Below are 22,133 nucleotides of genomic sequence, written 5' to 3'. Positions count from 1 at the left end.
TTTTCCTCTTAATATTGATGCATTCATACTTTCTAGAAAATGAAAAAAATAGAGGTAAAATTATTTGAAGGATTCAGATACTGTTTTGAGAAAAAAATAATTACTTCCTGGATGTTAGGAAGTTAGTTAAGTATGTTGCCCTCAAAGTGAAATCTTCTGTTCGAGAGGAAGTCACTTATTGCAGGTTACTACTACCTCTAACTTTGGGAGAATGGGCAATACTTAATGTATCTTTACTCTGTAGGAAGGGTTTACATTGCCTTACTTCAACTCCTGGCTCAGCACTTATGTCTGTGGTTTCCATTATTCAATATGCCAGAATCAGTGTGGCATGGGTGTCATTTTTACCATCTGAAATGTGGGCTCTATACGTATCACTGTTGAATATTTAGGAAAAACACATAATTGTCCACCACTTTAGTATGGCCTATGGTTTTTCAAATGATGGTCCATTTTTTACACAAAAATGTGCTCTTTCTTCATCAGTAATACATCTTAAAGTTCTACCCACATGACATGTAAATACATACAGATCTTTCCTTTTTAAAAACATCAAATTGAAGTATATTATATAAGTCTAGTTAACTGTATAGCTCAATGAACTGTTTACAAAGTTAACATACTTGTGTAGCCATGAATCAAATCCCAATATTCCAGAAATTTTTCATATGTCCCTCTCAGTCATTACCTCTATCTCTCCATCCAAAAATCACTACTATGCTGGCTTCCACTTCCATGGTTTAATTTGGCCAGTTTAAATTTATGTAAATAAGACCACACAGAGTGCATTCTTTTCTCTGGCTTCTGTCACTCAGCATTATGTCTGTGACTTGTCCATGTTGTTGCATGTATGTACAGTGAAATTTGATGTTTACCACTTTTTGGCTATTTTGAATAATGCTATGTTTACCTGTCTTGTGTTCATGAATATCATTTTGGGGATGATACCTAAAGGTAGATTTGCTAACAGTCATAAGGATGTATATATATTCAGCTATATTCAGCTTTAATAAACACTGCCAAATAGTTTTCTAAAATGGTTTTATATGTGTATGAGTAGTTAAAGAGAATTCCAGTTCTATATCAGCTCACCACCACTTTGTGTGGTCAAACTATTTATTCAATATTAAATGTGAGTAGTGTTTTCTCAGACTTTGTATTTGCATGCCCCTATGACTCATGATTTTGATTACCCCTTTATTTTCTCAATGATCACTTAGATAAATGTATTCTCATAAGTGAAATGCTTGCTCAAATCTTTTGCATATTTAAAAATTTTCCTGCTATTTCCCCATTAATTTGGAGAAATTTTAATATATTATGAATGTGAGCACTTTTCCAGATCAATAGGTTATAAATATCTTCTTCTAGTTTTGTGTCTTCTAAAATTACTAGAATGGAGAAAGAACTGAGGGTGAATCAGGGTATTAGATTATCTGCATCAGGGGTTTTCAAACTTTACTATGCATATGAGACCCATGGAAAGCTTTAAAACCCCTGATGTCCATGCTATACCCAAATGAATTCAGAATTTGTTTGGAACCTAGGAACTGGTATATTTTAATTGGTGTAAAGAGCATTTTGGCAGAGAAAATCAGTAAAGGAAGGACAATAGGGAACACATTTGGTGCATATCAATTTGAGCTAGACTGTAGGCTTCACAGAATACAAGAATGGTGAGTCTCACTGGAAGTAAAGCTGTACCTTATAGAATTTTTAGTCCAGAATAAAGATTTAGATTTATATTCAACAAATAGAGGGTAGAACAAGTGTTTTGAAGAAATTAATGTGATTCATCAATACATCAGGAGAATTAAAGTGACAGTAGGGTAGGGGTAGATTGGAAGTGGGGGAAACAAGAAGCAGATTTGTAAACTAATACCTGTGGTCTGGCTTCTGTAACTGCTAATCATCAGAAACTACATAGTGAATTTTGTGTGTATGGGATTTTTCAGGCAAGAGGATATAAAGCTATGATCATATTTTGAAAGGAATCTGAAAGTCTCTACAACCCGAGGATAACTAGATTAGAGAAGGAAATCAGTTAATGGTTATTATGCTTTGCCACTTAAGAGCTATTGAACATCCAAACCCTCTTTGTGGTAGTTGATGTGGAAAAGAGATGACTGATGGTAAAGATTATGTGGTAAAGATGTTATTAGAGGGTGGGTGGATGTGCGGTCGGGGTTGGAAAGAGAGAATGAGAGAGAGACAAAAAAAGAGAGGCAGAGAGAGGTAGCTGGGGGGGGAGAGGGAGAGACAGGAGTGGGGAAAGGATATAAAAATATAACTTGAACTAAAAGGTGAGAGAACAGGGAGAATGGACATGTGGTTAAGAAGAAAATGATCAAGATGAATGAGCAATGGAAAAGGTATTAATTTAGGTTTTTAAACCTCATCTTCGACAATTTGATAAAACTAAATTTCTAAATATTTTTTTAATTTATCAGAAAGAAAAGTCAATCATCAATCCAGGCTCTTTATGATTTTTCCCATAAGCATTCAATGGGTATGGGTATGACAGGGAGAAGACTAATTTTCCTCCAACTCATTTATTCTTTGCTAATAAAAATACATCCTTTTATTTTCTACCTGGTGGTCTACACACTAAATAAAATTTAAAATATGTATTGAGGTGCCTGGTGGCTCAGTCAGTTAAGTGTCTGACTTTGGCTCAGGTCATGACCTCACAGTTCGTGGGGTCGAACTGTGGGGTCTGCATCGGCTCTGTGCTGACAGCTCAGACCCTGGAGCCTGCTTCAAATCCTGTGTCTCCCTCTCTCTCTGCCCCTCCCTTGCTCATTCTCTCTCTCTCTCTCTCTCTCACAAAAATAAACATTAAAATTTTGTTTAAAAAGAAAAAAATATGTATTAAAAAAGAACAAGATTCTTTAACCATGGATTTCACAGAAATAATTATTCTAAATGATAAAAACATGTACTTAGACATTTAGGTTTAGACATAACTGTTGAAAGAACTTAGGAATTAATTGTAATTATGAAAGGATAAATTTTTAAAAGTCCAGTTTTCTAATGTAAAAGTAGGCAAGAATCCTTGTACAAGGATCTGACACATGAGCTAAATCCTATCAGTGCTTCACAGATAAGGTTAGGGTGAATGAAACACTAAGTGGTTAATGAGAAAAAAATTGGCAAGGTCCTATTTTCAACCGTATAACATATGTGTAGGGCTAGACTGATGACATTAGGTGCCCTTGGGTTAAATAAGAAAACAGTGAGAGAAATTGTAGATTTAGCTTTTGGCAGGTTGGGTTCATAAGGGAAAAGCATATTCAATTTATACCAATAAAATAAATTGACGGTTGCTTAAGAGCAGTCTCTGCAAACGGTTATCATTTCAAACAGAGTGAGTCATCATAGAGTCTATCTGTGCTATCATTATCTTGCCACTTGATAGATTGATTTCTACAGCTCCAGTAAGCGCATCAGCTTTTCATGATAAAATTAAATTTTGCTCTCAATACCCAGCAATCTGATAACTTTCCTAGAGCTAAATATATTAAGTAGCAGCTTAGTTTTCTTTTTTTTTTTTTTACTATACCCCCATTTTTAAAATTTTTATTTTGTTTTGTTTTTTTTACTTGTTATGCCTTCAGAGGCATTATTAAAATCAGTGGAGGTAATGAATTCTAATCTGTCTCACTGCTATTAGTTATTTTTTTTAGCAGATCTCAGCAACCTAGAAGCAAGCTCAAGGATGGTGGATACCTGTCGGGATTTTGGCAGAGGAGTGGGAGGGAAATCCAAGGACTATAAGGAAAAGTATTGATGAGATTATTTGAAATAGTAGGTAATGGAATCTGAGCTAGATGGGGTGGGGGTGGGGGGTGGAGCATCAAATTAGAATGATGCTACCAAGCGGGAAAAGTATAGAGGGCATGACCATCTCAGATATGTTATAGAACACTGAGTGGGAATGATTCAAGGAAGAGAATGAAAATCTGGTATTTATACTTAGAGTGCAAGGTCTTTTATAGAGGAGATTCTCAATAAATATTCTTTCTGGTGCCTTTTACTTCCTCCTCATTCTAAGGATAAAGAGAATGTGATATTATCTAACTCAGTTGATTTATAAAAATATAAAATGTTATTCTTTAAAATGATCCCTGATGTTAAATAAAAATAGAGATAAAATGATTATTGCATGTTAGGAAAGGAATATAAATAAAAGAAAGCGACTTTTTTTTTTTTTTTTACAAATAGTTTATTGTCAAATTAGTTTCCACATAACACTCAGTGCTCATCCCCACGTGTCCTCCTCCATGCGACTTTTAAATGACTAAGAAATATTTTTACTTTCATATTCATTTTAAAGTCTTTACTGTAATAATTATAGTGTTCATATTTTTTGCAATGTACTGATTAAGCACAGTTGGAATTAGAACACATGAAGTATTAAACTACTCTAAAAGAAATAATATCACGCTATTAGCCAGTGAATTCCATGTATATTAAGTAACCTAAGGTATTAATTTATAGATATTCAAATTACCTTTATTACCTTTTTATGGAAAACTTACTTAAAGATAGTATAAAAACCTATATAATATACAAGTGAATAAAAACATGTGCTACAGTAAATTAACTATGATGCCAACTCTTCCTGTTTGACAAAATTTTTTGGAGGCTTTTATTATAAAAGTAATAATAAGAGATTAATCTATAATTATAACTGCTTTTAGATGACAAGATAAAACGTTAAAATGCAAGCATTAATTTATGATGAATTATACTGCCTGATATGATCCAATGAAAACTTGGTCCAAATCTATAGTGAGCTTTGTTAAAAATGACTTAAGCATACTTATTGGTACCTTTATTTCCCCTTACCTACCCATCATGCAATTGCTCTCATTTTAATAAAGTAGAGAGAGGGATAATTATTAAACAAATACACATGAATAGAAGTCTGCTTTACCATTTTATTTCTATTGTTGAAAAGTATATCAAAATTTTACATGAGTTTTGGTGGCTATAAATAGATTGAAATGTGTGGCAAAGCAAAATGTGCTCAAACTTAGATGGAGTGTCTGAGTGAAATGAAAGCCTATTGAAATGTGGGATTCATAGCAACTACTATGCTTTTTAACCTTCACCTTTGCTCATAAAAGAAGTAAAGAGCACAAGAAGCTTACAATCTAGAAGAGTAGATAGACAAGCAAATGTGTGTACAATAAGTAAAATGATGTTCAAGATGTTAAGATTTTGACAATTTGTATTTATAAAATATATCAAACCAAACATTAAATCCAACTTGCCTCTCTAATTTCCACTGAAGTATTATCTTCCTCATGCCACTTCCTCACCCATTCAATCATACAAGTGATACTGTTACTAACCAAATTTATTTCAGATGATGTAAGTGGTTATGTATTCCCAGAAATAGGTTAAAAAACCTATTGCAGCTGCAATCTGCTTATCTTCCTAAAGAAACCCATGAATGGCAACACTATGTTTAAGATTAAGACTATTGATGTGTGATTTAATACAAATATCTCAGGAATTTTCGTGATCTTTGGAGTCTACTATTATCTTTAAAAGGAACATGATAGCCCTATTTAAAAAAAAAAAAAGGCACCTTGATTAAGTAAACATACTCTGGTACTGCTCTAGCTTGTGTGGTGCTGCTGGCTGATGAGCTTCATAAAGAGGCTTGTTTGTGTTTGCAGTACCATCTATTCCACCAGCAGTATGGATTAGAGAATATAGAGACCTGGAAAGGACCTGGATGCATGATGGGTTGCACAGAGCTGCAGTTCTTTCTTTCTTTCTTTTTTTTTTTCATTTAATGTGGGAGCTATTCAACACTGAAAAATTGTAGTTTAAAATATTTTTAAGCCAAGAAATGAGCTTCAATAAATTCTGTGAGATTTGATTGCAAAATCAAGCATATATATATATATATATATATATAATCAGAAGACTGAAACTTGAACTTACAGAAGTACATTTAAATATGCAGGGATTCATAGGGGCACTTGGCTGGCTCAGTTGGTTAAGTGTCCGACTTCAGCTCAGGTCATGATCTCTCGGTTAGTGGGTTTGAGCCCCGTGTCGGGCTCTGTGCTGACAGCTAGCTCAGAGCCTGGAACCTGTTTCAGATTCTGTGTCTCCCTCTCTCTCTGACCCTTCCCCTGCTCATGCTGTCTCTCTCTCAGAAATAAATAAAAAACATTAAAAAATTTTTAATATGCAGGGATTCATAGAAACATTCAATACTTATAACATGTGATAGCTTAAAAGAAGTATGTAAAAAATTCTATATAATTAAGCTCATAGTTTAAAAACGCTGGCTATGGAATCCCTGGTTAATGTCTGGTATGAGAAATTCTTCACTGAAGGAGCAAAGCTAGAGGAAGGTAGTTAATCTTCAAGATGGAAGGTGTAATAGTAATTGTCCTTTTTGAGACATATAATTGAATTTTGAGAATCATAGAATCATCTACTTTTAACGGTGAAAACAAAGAACATGTGTGAATTTATGACATTTTCTTAGCATCATTTTATTTTTTTAATGAAGAGTCTCAAACTATTAATCTAGGTGAAAAGTCTATAATAACTGATCAAAATCTGTCCTGAGGCCTGCTGACTAAATAGCTCATGATCTCACAATTAGTGACAAAGAGTTTTAATGGTTTTTATCAACAGGGACTTCATGAATATATTCTTTTTACATTCATTTCCTTTTGCTGTTACTACCTTAAAATATTTTTTTCATGAATTATACAGAGTTTACAACATTACTTTGAGTCACAGGACTTGTATGCCTTTCAGTGATAAAGTTTCAAAGAAAGTCTTTCTTTCCCAGGAGGAATGTGGGGAAAGAAAGTTTCATTCACTATTCAGCACAGTACCCAGAGCAAGGAACTGTGATGTACCATAGATTTACATCGCTAAATAAAATAGAAAGTTTTCTTGCACTTTGGTGTCTTCCATCTACTGAATAAACAATGGTCAGGAATAAGACAGGATGTCCATTCTCACCTTGGTTATTTAACATATTACTGGAAATCCTAGCCACAGCAGTCAGGCAACACAAAGAAATAAAAGGCATCCAAACTGGCAAGAAAGAAGTCAAACTTCCACTATTTGAAGATTACGTGATGCTCTATACAGAAACCCAAAAGACTCCACCAAAAAAATAAATAATTTTTTTAAAAAACAAATTGTGCTGTGTCTGTGAATGAATAGGTGTTCAGGGTATAAAACAGCAGGAGACTAGAGAGGATGTTTTTGGAAGGCCTTCTTGAGAAGGTGACATAAACTGAGATCTGGGAGATATGATGGGGAAATCACTAGGTGAAAAAACTGAGTATGGCTTGAATGAATCCACATAAGGAAAAGGAATGACATTGTCTACAGTGTTACCCTTGTAGATCAGTTAAGAACCATGACACACAATTATTAGATTTGGTAACAAAAAGTTGTAAGTTGTTTTGTCAAAAGCAGTTTCACTCATTGGAGAACACAATTCAAATTGCTCAGAATTGAATAATAAATGAAGGCTGATAATAGGGAAAGGAAATCCATGAATATAGCTAATACCGGAAACAATTTATTTAGCCGATTTCATGTTGCTGGATGATTGAAATACTTGACAACACCCATTGTAAATTGTAAGTTAATAGCATTATTACATTGTAAATTATTGTAAGAGAGTATTTCACAACCATTCAAAGTGTCATGAGAATATTTAATGATATATGAAAAAGCTCACTAACTTACAAATTGAAAAGTAGAATATAATATGGGATATACAAACATTTATAAAAATATATGTGACTATAACACATCTGCCTATGAATCTATATAAATAGAACGATATGTGAATATTAGGTATCATATATTATGTCAGTAATTGTTTATATGTATAAATATAACTGCAAGGGTTTATATTCATTGAATATAAACAGGTGTTACATAAATAACATGTATTATCTCTCTGTGGTAGTCTCATTGACATTAATGTTTTTACAATAAATTACTTTTATAAGAACAATTTAAAAATCACACATTGTAAATAAAGTATAATAACCTCTAAAATTACGTAGACTTGGTTCAAATCTATGCCTGGTATTTGCTAACTTCACTGAGTCAAACTTTTATCTTCTATTAAAGTGGGATTATAATGGATTCCTTATAAAGTTTGTAAGATCATATTGACAATGTATGAAAACTTTAAAAAATAATTATGCTTTCAATAATTTGCTGCTACAGACCGAATGTTTGTGTCTCTCTCAAATTCATATGCTGAAACCTAATCCCCAGTGTGAAGGTATCTGAGTGTGGGGCCTCAGGAAGGTAAATAAGTCACGAGGGTGGAACCCTCACAAATTGGACAAGTGCCTTCAGAAAATTCCTGGCCCATTGTACTATATGAGGACCCAGCAAGAAGATGAGTTTCTGTGGACTAGGAAGCAGGATCTCACTAGAGACCAAATCTTCTGGAATCTTGATCTTGGACTTCACAGCCTTTAGAACTATAGGAAATAAATGGTTTTTGTTTAAGTCACTTGGACTGTGGTATGTAACTTGTATTTTTATTATATATATTATTTTATATAAATATATTTTAACATTTTTAATTATACTTATAAAATATATATATATTCAGTTCAGTAGACAAATAGAACAATGATGCAATAAACTAGGGGAAGGCAATAGAATTTTTAGTGAATATAATTATTGGTTAAGCTACTTGGTACAATATATAACTTCAGTGAGTCTGTATAGCCTTAGATTTTTAGAATAAAAATAGTAATTTTTGTTAGGAGAAAATCTTTATTATCCATAATATGTATCCTTTAAAAATTTTCTGTGTATGTTAAGTGTTTCCAGAAGATATCCTGTCATCATTGACAACATGCTTATGTATCCTACAGAAACCAGATGTGATCCATTGAGATGTTCAAGGGATAATCACGCTTCTGGAATTTATAGAATAGAAGGACTCTAAAAGGTTAACACAGTAACATGTAAAGGGCAGTTATAAATTGAGACCACAAAAAAATGAAAAGTGGAGATTTTCCTATATGAGTTTATAAAAGCAGAGCCAGGTCATTCACTTTTTATTTTAAGGTTAGGTTAGAAGATAAACCAACACTTATTCTTCTCATGAATAAGCTTGTGTAGGTTTTGTGGTAAAATTTATCCCTTCCGTAAAAGTTATGGCAAAAGGAAATAAACGTTTCTAGACCTAGGGCAAATACAAAATTGCAACTCAGATGAAATTTCTCTTCTAATATAAATTCAGTTTCATAAATTCCAGCTTTTTATTTGGGCATTCTATAAAAATGATCATCTAAGTTGAGTTTAGTAAATGTCTATTTATTTATATAAAAAGCTCTACATACCAGACATTTGCATTAATAATCTTTTATTATAATATTTATTACTGTCCAATAATTATGATATCTGGGTGCACAGAAGATGTTGGAAGACACAGTCCCTACCCTTAAGGTAGCTGTAGTTTATGATAGCATAGATAAGAACAGTCACATAAAGAGTATTTGGGAAAATAATACCAACATCAAATAAGAAACTTAAAAATAATAAACTGATGTTTTGGTGCAGTTTGGAAGAAATCAGCAAAATAATTGTACATTTATATTTAAATAGGTTTAAAAAATTGTTACTTCTCCTGTGTTCCTGGAGAGAAATTAGAGGAAAATCTAAGACTTTAGTGGTAACTTGAATAGTCAAAGGAAATAAATCAGAGAGCACCGAGGGTAGATATGCTTGATAACAGAGAGATTTCTGGCAGTGCAGTGATGAGTTTTATCCATCAGAAATATAATTAGATTACATATCAACTATCAAAATACAGTTATATGATTATGTGATGAAATAATTAGTAACCAACAATAGAGAAGTGATTGTTTCATGTCAGACAATTCTAGTGCTAGTTTGCCTACTTATTGTAACGTAATCTCTAAGCCTACACTTTGTCTGCATTCTCTTATGCCAGCAGTAATGGTTTATAGTTTTGAATTGACCATTAAGTTCATGAGATAAATATCTTTTAACCAGCACAATTTTTTTTTTTTTTTTTTTTTTTAGATTTAAGGAAGGGAGAGGAAGGAAATAGCATAGCACACAAAGCAACACCATAGCATAGGTTATATATTCTGCATGACTAGTATGTGTTGCTTTTGATATGTCAGTCATTCCATCCTTGGGACAATGTAATCATGAGATAAGATGCTAGAAAACTGAGGTTTAGGGGAGTAACAGCCCCTTTCACTTTTTTCTTAATTAGAGACACAGTCGCCTCAGGTGCTCATAATTTACTCCAATCTTCAAAAGTTGCTTTTTATCAATATAGATTATTCATTATTTGCTCTGTACAATAAAATGAATGCTTGGTTCTATACATAGTTCTTGGCTGGATTCTCACTTATCTTCTACCCAGTGTCCTATTTTTCTATTAATTTTGTGAACTATATTACTAGGAGACTTGACCAAGTGTCAAATCCTCAGGCATCCCTAGAGATAAAGAAAAAGCCACAGATACAGCTGTTAACTTTTCCCTTCCAGTGTCACCATATGGATTGCCTGAGGGTAGAATGAATTATATAGCTTAGCACAGTGAATGGCACAGAGTGTTGAATGAATATCAGGTAATAATTATCCTTATTAGTAAGGTTCGATATATAAGATTGATACTTAGTTCTAAGGTTTCATCTGACCAGACTCTGTTTAGGACATGGAATCTCTTATCACTGGGTTATCAGTACTGCTACTCCTATTACACCACCACTACCACCGCCACCACCATCATCACCCCTCCTCCTCCCCCTCCTCCTCCTCCTCCTCCTACTGAACACACACGCCTTTTTATTTTTCCTTAGAAATGACATTTGGAAGAAATTTTTTCATTGCTTTCTAATCAAGATACTTGATTATCCTTTATTTCTATTTTTATTACTAAATGAACACTTGGATATATTTGTAAGTAGCTATTATGGAGAAGTAATTCGGTTATAATATCAAAACTGTGTTTATTTTATAACATTGGACTTAATTCTGAGGCTCCACTCAGGCGAAGTTGCTTAAGATCTTGTTTCCGTCTTCAGCAAATTACTGAAATAATTGTCAAGTTTAGTGAAATTTGCAAATAGAAATTGATATTCTATAGCATTAATTTATATACACACTTACCCTTTAGTGTCATAGCTCTGGAAGCAAAGCAGACGGGGATGTGAAAGCATTTTGCGTTATTAGTCTTCAGAGGACTATAGAAGTAGAGCAAGGAAAAGAAGCAAATAAAGTTGCTATGTTTTTTTCAGGGCTGCTCTTCTCCCATGACTTCCTGAATCCATAAAATAAAGAAATATCACACTTCTGAGTACTGTGGGTCCTCTGACCCTAGGCAATCTTATTTTTAAGATTTTAAAGAGTTTAGGAGAAAGTTGTTAGAAGAATTTTATTTTTAGTTACGACATTGTTTCTTGTTTCTCTTCCATTTCTGTCATTTCTTTTGCCCATGAACTCTTCTTATTTCTAATTAGGTCTGAGAGTATTAGAACTTACTTCAAACAACAAGTTCAATTTAGAAAAACCTATGCGGATGGTATAAATAAAGTTTTAGAAAAGTATGACAATAATCATCAACCCAAATCAACCAAAACTCATACAATTCCCCTCTTAGATTCTATCAGTTCCTAAGTGTGTTTTGTAAAGGATGCTTCTTCTCCTGGGAGGCAAACTCTTTTCTAAGATACTCTTTTTTGTAAATAATCTATGAATTTCCACAGGAGAGAAAGAATGGTTTTAAAAATTGCTTTTAAAAGGAAATGTGCCAGGAGATCAACAGGGGCAACTCTTTCGTCTTCAATTATTCTGTACTTACATGCTGGAACGGTTTATTTCCCAGCAAGAGTTAGGGCTTTTAGACACTTTAGTAACAGATAATGCATTAGTTTCCCAGTGAGTTCATGGCTTAATCAGGACTTAATCATGTGCCAGTGCATGCAGGCTTAATAGTAATATATACTGAGGCTTTAGCATCTCAGGCTGGATGAAAAAAAGGAGGAAGTACAGATCCAGCTTGATGGGGCAGAAATATGAATACAGTTATAGAGCTAAATCTTGCAGTAAGTAAATATCTGCATATTATCTGAATGGCCCCCTAAAGTTATGGATAAGGAAATTGTGGCTAAATGATAGAGCCTTACGCTTCACTCAGGTTCAGCAACATGAAAGGTCTAGTTGCCACATGTGAGATTCAGTGGCATCCTGATCCAGGATTTGGACCACTGTTTGGTTTGGGCGTGAGGCTGTACAGTGGTTCTGTTCAGCATCTTAAGGTGACAGCAAGAGTTAAGGAAAATGAGACATCAGTGCCAAGTAAAGAAGGTGTGATACAGGCACGCTATTTGAGAGCTGGTATGAAATCAGCATTGGAGTTAGAATCACAAGTTCGTATGTATTATTTCATTCCTGCTGAGAAGTTGGTGTCGTCTGTGGCTGTGCTGGGCATCATATACTGTGTATATACTCTGAGAGATCAGTTTAATTCTCACAGAATGGTAGGTAGAGGAGACTGGAGGTAAGCCTTCTTCACACCATTCATGGCCATGCTTCCATGGGATCCTAGGGACCCTAAGAACACAGTAGAAGATGAGTAATTTTAGGAAAAGATAGGTGGAATATAGAAGCCTCAATTTTATAGCTCTTCGGATAAGCTGGATTTAATTAAGTTATTTTAAACTACAGATCCAGCCAACGGGGGTGCCTGGGTGGTTCAGTTGGTTAAGTGTCTGACTCTTGGTTTTGGCTGAGGTCATGACCTCAACGGTTCTTGAAATCAAGCCCCTCATTGGCCTCTGCCCTGACAGTGCAGAGCCTGCTTAGTTCTGTCCCTTCCTGTCTGTCTGTGCCCCTCACCCCCAAAAATAAATAAATAAACTTAAAAAAATATATAGCCAACAAATGTCCTAACCTATTGGTGCCCAATTTGTTTTACAAGCAGCAGAGTCCAGTCGATGATATGAGCGCTGCAGTGGTTTTCTATACTTGACATTCATTTTGTAAACTCTGTTCTACAAAGAATATTAAGATTCTCACTGCAGGAGCTCTGGGGTTCCTTGGTTTGACGTGTTTAGGGACTATTCAGATGATATTGTGGGTAAGCTTCTTACCTTGAAAAGATGATGCATGCTATTTAATTGAGATTATAGGTTTATCACCTTGTTTGTAACTTGCTTCCACTTTAAAAGAAATTTGCAGACAGATTACATTTTAGACTCAATGGTAAACATTTATACTGCATTCAATATCCTGTACTTTGTTAAAATGAATTAGATCAATTGTTTAATGGAATTCTCTCCAGTTTTAGCCTATCCCTCCACTTACCCACTTTTTCTATGTTAGAAAACATTTGTGCTACATGTAAAATCCTCTTCAATAGTCTGTTTCTCAATTCTCAAACTCTGGTGTCAGAATCACCTGCAATGCTTATTTATAAAACCGATGCCTTTGTCAAACCCAGGACCTACTTCACCAGGTGACTTTGCTCTAATATAAAGTTTAGAGATCAGCTGGATGTGGACCCATTCCTCACCCCAGCAGTCCTTTACTTTACAGTTGAACATAGATATGTGCAGGCAATATTCAGCAAGCATTTACTGATTGTCTTTAGGAAGTGTATTTTGTCTTTAAGAAGTGTATCCTACAGGGGTGCCTGGGTGACTCAGTTGGTTAAGTCTCCGACTGTTGATTTCAGCCCAGGTCATGATCTCATAATTTGTGAGTCTGAGCCCCACCTGGCAGTGCAGAGCCTGTTTGGGATCCTCTAGCTCTCCCTCTCTCCCCCTCCTCCACTTGCCCTATCTCTCTCTCTCTCTCTTTCTCTCTCAAACTTAAAAAAAAAAAAGTGTACCATACATGGGAGACAGAGATCTAAAGCACATTACAATGTGATATATAGTCCACCCGATAAATACAAAGTGCAATAGGAACAAAGGGAAAAAATAGTCACTTCCCTCAGGAGAGAAGAGGAGGGTACATTATTCATAGAAGATGTGACATGTGAGCTGTGTTGAAGCAAGTTCCCAGGGAAGTAGACAAATGTCTTAGAGATAAATATCCCTGTGTGCTCAGAAAGAATGAGAATTTCTGGTGGCTAGAGCTCACTATGCACAAGCAGAAATCCTGGGTCTCAAATGAGAAGAGCTTTGTGAATTATAGTAAGGATACTTTCATACCTATAGGTGATGAGAAATAGTGAGAGATTTTTTTTTTTAATACTGAATGATTTTGAGGAAAGTAGTGATATGACCTGATGGAGGTCTATAGTTGCTTATGTATGATAAGGACAGTAATGTCTTAAAAGGAAGTCTGCCTTAGTATCTCCACTGCATCAAAACAACAAAATAACATTGGTTTTTATAAATGAATATACAATGTAAAATAATGGGCTTTGATTTTTTAAGACAGAAGTGATTAGAATACTGCTATCCAGGATACACAAAGATTCCACTTATCCTGCTATTGGCAATGTTCCAAAAGACACAAATTCTATTTTATATAATGTAAAAAAATGCAGGTATTAAGTACATAAACATTTGAATATAATGATGTTATTTTAAAATTCCCCTTTCTTCTATTTGAATTTTTTGCTTGTGTGTGTGGATTCTTAAATGCAACCCAGCTATGACAGCTACACGTGCTGTCACCTGCCACACCAAAGTGGCCTAGCCCTGTGTGTGTCCTTCATCATCTCAGAGTTCTTGTTCAATCTTCAGGGACAGAGGAGAAGTGAAAAAAGCCTAAGGACAGGCCAAGGAGATTCACTATTTATAGAATAACCCTCTGTTAGAATCAACTCTTCAAAGAGAGGGAGCTAAAGCCTTGTGTGTGTGTTTAATAGAAACAGCAGCATTGTGAAATATATGGAAACATCTCCTCAATCAAAGGAATACTTTGTAATTCTAAAAGAAGAATGTAGGGGTAAGTGGAAAATTTACCAGTGAGCTAAAGTGAAATGATTTTTAGTGTCATGTATTTTATTGTTCTCTTGGTATGTTATATTTTGAGAATATTAGGCAACTTTTGTTGCTTCCCCAAGGCCTGCCCAAACACTAAAATATTACAAAGTTAACATCACTTTTGCACCTTGAATATCAGCTCTAGACCACAGGTAATTTATTTGTAAGTACAAAATTTAATAAATGTTGCACAGTGGCTTTAAAATAATTATACTATTGAAATAATATTTGAAATAACTTTTAAAATTACACTCTTGTGGCTCATAAATTTTGCCCAGTTTAAATAAACACCAGAATTGTGAGAAATACATTTTTCTTTTTTGTTTGGAACCAATTTCATGGAGCTGTGGTCTTTTGCAACACTTTTATTATATAACCAGGCCCAGAAGATCCCCATCCCCCATCTTTTCACTGTAATGTTTTCTTCCCATTTTATTCCAGAAGATGCCAAGGCAGCCTCCTGGTGGGTTACCTTGGCAACCTCATGTGTCATGTTTTAGAATGTCCCAGGGCTGCAGTTTTATTTCCATTTGCATGCACTTCAGTCGGCTAACTGTAAATTTAAAAGGCCTGTTGTAGCATCAATCTTTTTTTTTTCCTTGAATGAATAACAGATAATTAGGATTACTGTTCAATAACATCCACTTATATTTAGTACAGTTGATACGAAATCTTGAGCTGCTCTTACCTCAAGGCATGATATTTTTCACATGACACTTTGTAAACTGATGCTATAGTGCCACATAATAGAACATAGAGTGTATTATATACATAATAGAATACTCAGTGTGACTGCTTGATCACATCTTTGAAAAGCATGTCACTTTCCAATCTTTTGATGACAACTATACAAGGCTCTCCTCAACGGAGCTTTGGTCATGTCAATCAGGGTAAGACTGCAGTGACTCCAGATTCTTTATTACACCAAGTTATACATTTCAAAGAGCGCCAATCAAATACTAAAAATATATCATTTTAATATTTCTCAACTGAAGAATTACATCTTTTTAGCAATATCATTTAAAAGTTAGTGACGTAATTGCTTTTTTATAAGCTTAAAATTCTTTTAAACACATTTTTGTAGAAAAATGGCTTACAATTTGCATTCATCCTCAAAGATAGACTTCAGCCATTTTATAAAAAGCAGAGATATAGAAGGCCTGACATTTGAGCAAAGTTGTGTATAAAGTTAATCACAAAGCTGAAATGAGAAGTAATTCTCTGAAACGCCAGTATTTATTAGGTATCAGAGTGGAGTGATGGATTACTGTTTTTGCTTCAGGAAGAAAGCTACTGTTGTGTGTGTTCCATGGTCTGCAAAATCTATTTTGTTTCTCTGTAAAGAATGCAGGTATTCTATAATCACTCAGAACATTATAGGAGGATATTCTGCTATGGAATAGTGACATTTTTCTGTTTGGCCCAGACTCAATGTTACCTTGAAATTAATAACCTTGTCTTTCAAAGAAAGGGTCTCTGAAGAGCTTTACTGAGTAATTTTGAGTGCTGCCATAAATTGAGCTATATTTCCCCTTTCATTCTTTGGGGGCATCATCTGAACTTGCTTCAATATGTGCAGGGTAATTCAGTTGCTACTTTTTTTCACAGTGTTAGCTCCTAAGCTTGATTATCCTTAGCATGTCATATTTGAGTTTCAAATTTGATGAAAAGAGTGGAAATAGATCATCTTTGTTCATAAACTTTCTATTTTCCAAAATCTTCCCCATCTTAAGAATATTAGGAGAGTCTTCTAATATGGTGGTGCACTCACTAAGGATGCCTATGTCTAAATATCATTCTTTCATGAATATTCTTAAAGCAATATGGTTATTTTAGACATGAGTTTGTAATGGACCATGCAATAAATAACAGAGGGATAAAACTACCTTAATATCTTATTGTTGTAAAAATTCTTTGAAGTAGATAATTAGAAGACAGCACTGGTGCCCAGACTAACTGTGACAGTGTCATTCAGCTTGTTCATAAGAAATAAACTAACAAAATTCAGATTTACCTAATCTACATCTTGTTCTTAAAACACTGCTTACATCTTTCTCAAACCTTAGTTGTTCATGACACCAGTGATTGCTTCCAATTTCTTTTTTTTTAGATTAGTAGTTTTAATGCTAATATATCAAAGGCTGGTTGTTTCTCCTATGACCATAGTAAGGTGAGCTAGCACTGAATGACTGTGGAATAGATTATCTCTGGTTCAGAGCAGCCATAACTAAGAGCATTGAACAAATCTTCCAGTCAAGCATGATTTTTCATTTAAAATATTTTTAGAGCACCTTAAATGCAGATGGATTAGTTAAACTCATCTTTTGCAATTCATGGCATATTGTTAATACTTCTTCATGAAAATCTTCTTTCTTAATTCCATTATTTATCTCTGTTATTTTTCACAACTTTATTGTGGCTTAATTTACATAAGACAAACTGCACCTAAGTAAAGTGTATGATTTGATGAATTCTGACATATGAATACATCTATGAAACCATTACTACAATGAAGACAATGAGCATATCTCTCAGCTCCCAAAGTTTCCTTTTGCCGTTTTTATGATCTCACCTTCTCTTCACTCTCCCAACCACAGATCTGTTTTCTACTGCTATATATTAGTTTGCAGTTTCCAGAGTTTTCTATAAATGGAATGATATAGTATGCATTCATTTCTGTCTGGCTTTTTTATGCAGAATAATTATTTTGAAATCTATCCATGTTATAGTGTGTGTCAGTAGTTCCTTCCTTTTTTAAAAAAAAGTTTATTTGTTTTGAGAGAGAGCGAGAGAGCGAGAGCATGAGGGAGTATGAGAGGGGCAGAAAGAGAAGGAGAGAGAGAGAATCCCAAATAGGCTCTGCACTTACAAGGTGGAGGCCTATGTTGGAACTCATGAATCATGAGATCATTACCTGAGCCGCAATCAGGAGTTGGTGGCTTAAAGGACTGCGTCACCCAGCCACCTCAGTTCCCTCCTTTTATTACTGACTAGTATGCTACTGTACAGAATTTGTTTATTAGTTCATCTGTTAATAAACATTTGGGTTGTTTCTGGTTTTTGCCTATTACTAATGAAGTTGTTATGAGCAATAACATATAGCTTTCTGGGGACATAGGTTTCATTTTACTTGTATAAATAGGTGTGGAATGGCTGAGTCATAGAGTAGGTGGATGTTTACTTTTTTAAGAGAGCGTCAAACTGTTTTACAAAGTGGATATGCTGTTTACAGCATCACTAGCTTTGTGCAGGAGTCCCTCATTCTCATCAATACTTGGCCCAGCCAATGTTTTAGTTGTCACTATTCTAATACATATTTAGTGGTTTCCCATTGTGGCTTTAATTTCCGTTTCCTAATGGCTAATAATATTGAGTGTTTTTCATGTGTTTTTTTGCCAAATGAATACCTTCCTTGGTGAGGTTTCTGATTAAGCCATTTGCTCATTTTCTATTGGATTTTCTTATTATTGAGTTTTAACAGTTCTTTGTATATGCTAGATGCATGTCTTTTATCAGATACATGTTTTGCAAATATTTTCTCTGACTCTGAAATAGGTCTTTCCACTTATGACATAGTGCCATAAAAACAAAATCTCCTAACTTAGAAGTCCCATTTATCTTTATTTTTCTTTTGTGGATAATACTTTTGGTGTTATGTTTCAGAAATCCTTGCTTAACTCAAGGTCATAGAGGTATTCTACTATTTTATTCTAGATGTTTTTATACTTTTAGTTTTTTCATTTAGGCTTATCTAATTTTTATGTGTGATGTGATATGTGGGTTGAGGCTCTTTGTTTCTTTATTTCCTTTTTTTTCCCTTTTCTTTTCTTTCCTTTTTTTTTTTTTTTTGTTTAGTGATGCCCATTTGTTGAAAGACTATAATTTTCCACTGAGTTGACTTTCCATCTTTATTGAATATCAATTACCCATATATATGTAGGTGAATTTGTGGACTTTGTAGCTTCTACTCCACTGACATACATATTTCTTTAAAAATTTTTTTTAAAATTATTCTTTTGTTTGTTTCCCTCTTTGTCATATCTCCACTCCTATTTTCCTCAACTTGATATAGGCTTCCTATTGTGTGTATATAACATGTACATATATGAATATGTCCATACATATTTATACTTATATCTTAAAATATACAGTTATTTTGTATAGCATGTTTTAACTTGCATAAATATTTTGTATATAGCCTTTATTCTATTTGATACTTTTTATAATATTCATAATATATTCAAAAATATTTCTATTCTGACTCATATTTCTCTCAGTAAATGTACCTGATGAATTGTGTCTAATTGCTCTAGAGTATCTGACAGTGAGCATCCATTACTTTCTGCTTATCAATTCCCAGGAGAATGGATATCTAGAATGCATATGTCTTTAACTTTCTAGAACTACATAATACACTACAATCGGTATCCTTGTAGAAATACCTTTGTGATACTCTGAGAGGACTTCTCAAAGTATGGGGCCATTGGGGCCGAATTTATATGTATATTCCACTTGACTATATAGTGAGCAACCATTTCCCAGTAAAACCATAAAAAATAATATTCCAACCAGTGGTACAAGAGGATTCTTAGTTCTTTACATCCTTGACAACACACGGTATTAAATCACATCTAATTTCTTGTAGTTCAATAGATGTGGAAATATAATATCTTTTTAACTTGCACTTCTTGGAACGCTAGTAAATGTGAGCAATTTACTCACATGTGTTTTTCTTTCTGTGACTTGATTTTTAAATTTTTTGGTCAATTTTTCTTTTACATTAGCTATTCATTTCCAGTTTATTTGCAGAAGCTCCTATATTCTAGATTAATTTTGTTCAATCGAACTTTCTGCAGTGATGGAAATGGTTTATATCTGTGCCGTATAATAGTATTAGCCACATATACTATTGTGTACTTAGTATACGGCTGGTGGCATTGAGGAAGCGAATTTTTTTAATGTTTTTATTTATTTCTGAGAGAGAGAGAGACACAGAATCTGAAGCAAGCTCCAGGCTCTGAGCTACTTGTCAGCACAGAGCCCGATGCGGGATTCGAACCTACTAACCGTGAGATCATGACTTTAGCCGAAGTCGGACGCTTAACCGACTAGCCACCCAGGCGCCCTGAGGAAGTGAATTTTTAATTTTACGTAATTCCCCCTAATTTACATTTAATCAGTCACTTGTGGCTAGTGTCTACTGTGCTCAAGAGTGTAGCTCCTGACTTTGCTCACCTGGCACTGTTGCAGACTTCAGTTAGCTTCCTTCTGGCTGTTATTTGTCTGCTACCTTTTGTTGTGGTCTTTGTCATTCAATAGAAATCTTCACTTTTGATCTATTTAAATATATCAGAGTTTTGGCTTATAGTTTTTAGTTTTAGGGTTTTCTTCAATACATGCTTTCCCTTGTTAAGGTCACAAAGATATTCTCCCACATTTTTTTCCCTTAAAGTATCAGTTAAATGATTCAGTATTGTTTTCCTTTCTGTAATTATATAGAGTTTTCCCTCCAAAATCTATTAGTGTCTTTATAACTCATTGCTTTATGAGTTATAAATAAGATTACCTTATTTATCATATATCAAAATTATGTTTATGTCTTTCTGTGTTCTGTATTCTTTTTATTGGGTTATTTCTCTGTTGTGCTTATTCTGTATGCTTTTGTTACTACCTTTATGGTATTTGTTCTTAACTTTATTTATTTTGAGAAAGGAGAGAGATGGATACACACACAATCTGGGAAGGGGAAGAGAGGAGAGAGAATCCCATGCAGGCTCCATGCTGCCCCTTGTGGGGTTCTATCTCATGAACCATGAGATCATGACCTGAGCCAAAATCAACAGTCCCCAGAATTAACCAAATGAGGCACCCAGGCACTCCTATGACATATTTTAATAACCAATAGGACATATACCTGGTTTTAGGGTCAACTGTCTCAAAATTGTCTTAGCTTTATGTACATCTTTATCTTTCCCATGAACTTATTTTTAAACAATCTTTATTTATGAAGGTATAATTTACGTATAGTATGTAGGTCAAGTAATACAAATATGCACATAACCATGTCACTACCATCTAGAACAAAATGGAAAACATTTCCGCCACCTTCAGAATCTTTCCATGCCCCTTTATATTCAATATCATTTCATCTCCAGAGATAATCAATATTCTGAATTCTATAATTATTGGTTATTGTGTTGCTTTGGTTTGACTTCCTTCAATCCAAATGATATTTCTAAGATTTATTCATGTTACTGCATCAGTAATTTTTTCTCTTTACTGTCATATATCATTCCATTTCATGAATATACCCGCCTGGTGTTTATCTAACTACATGTTGACAGACACTTGGATGTCTTCCTACTTGGAGCTATTCAATGGTGTGCTGGCAAACTGGCAGGCATGGGTGGGAAGAAGTAAGGAGACAGTCTGTTTTGCAGCATTTTTCAACCTCTGGTGTAAGTGCTTTCACCATTGTCAATTTCAAGTTGCTCAGCTTAACAATAAGCTTGCAAAATTCCTTGTGAGCTTCTGCAAGCTGACTACTTGGAGCTCTCATGAATAAAACTGCTCTGGATATTCTTGTACAAGGGTTTTGGTTGTTGTTGCTGGTTTTCTTTTGGTGGGTATGAACTTATTTCACTTGAGTATGTGTTAATTGCAGGACTTTTGGTCATAACATATGTATATATTTAATTAGTAGATACTGGCAAATTTCCTAGTTTGCTGATAATTTTTACAACATGTAGGAATACACTTTATCGATTCCTTTTCTCTATATATGGACATAATCTTGAATTTTTTTCTTTTTGATCCATCAATAAGAAGAATTATTTATTTAGAATGAGAGAAAGCACGCATGAACAGGGGAGAAGGACAGAGAGAGAGAGAGAGAGAGAGAGAGAGAGAGAGAATCTCAAGCAGTCTCTACCCTCAGTGCAGAACCCAACTTTGGATTTGATCCCAAGACCCTAGGATCATGTACTGAGCTGAAATAAAAAGTCAGATGCTCAACCAATTGAGCCATCCAGTTGCCCCAAGATAGATATTTTCTTGATGTTAAACTTTTCTTAATGTCAATCATATTTGATCATGTTATATTCTCTTTTGAACACACTTTTA

Source organism: Hyaena hyaena, unplaced genomic scaffold (assembly GCF_003009895.1).
Source record: "Hyaena hyaena isolate Hyena2069 unplaced genomic scaffold, ASM300989v1 scaffold_569, whole genome shotgun sequence".
In the NCBI taxonomy this organism is placed as follows: domain Eukaryota; kingdom Metazoa; phylum Chordata; class Mammalia; order Carnivora; family Hyaenidae; genus Hyaena; species Hyaena hyaena.
Note: the sequence above shows the minus strand (reverse complement) of the source record.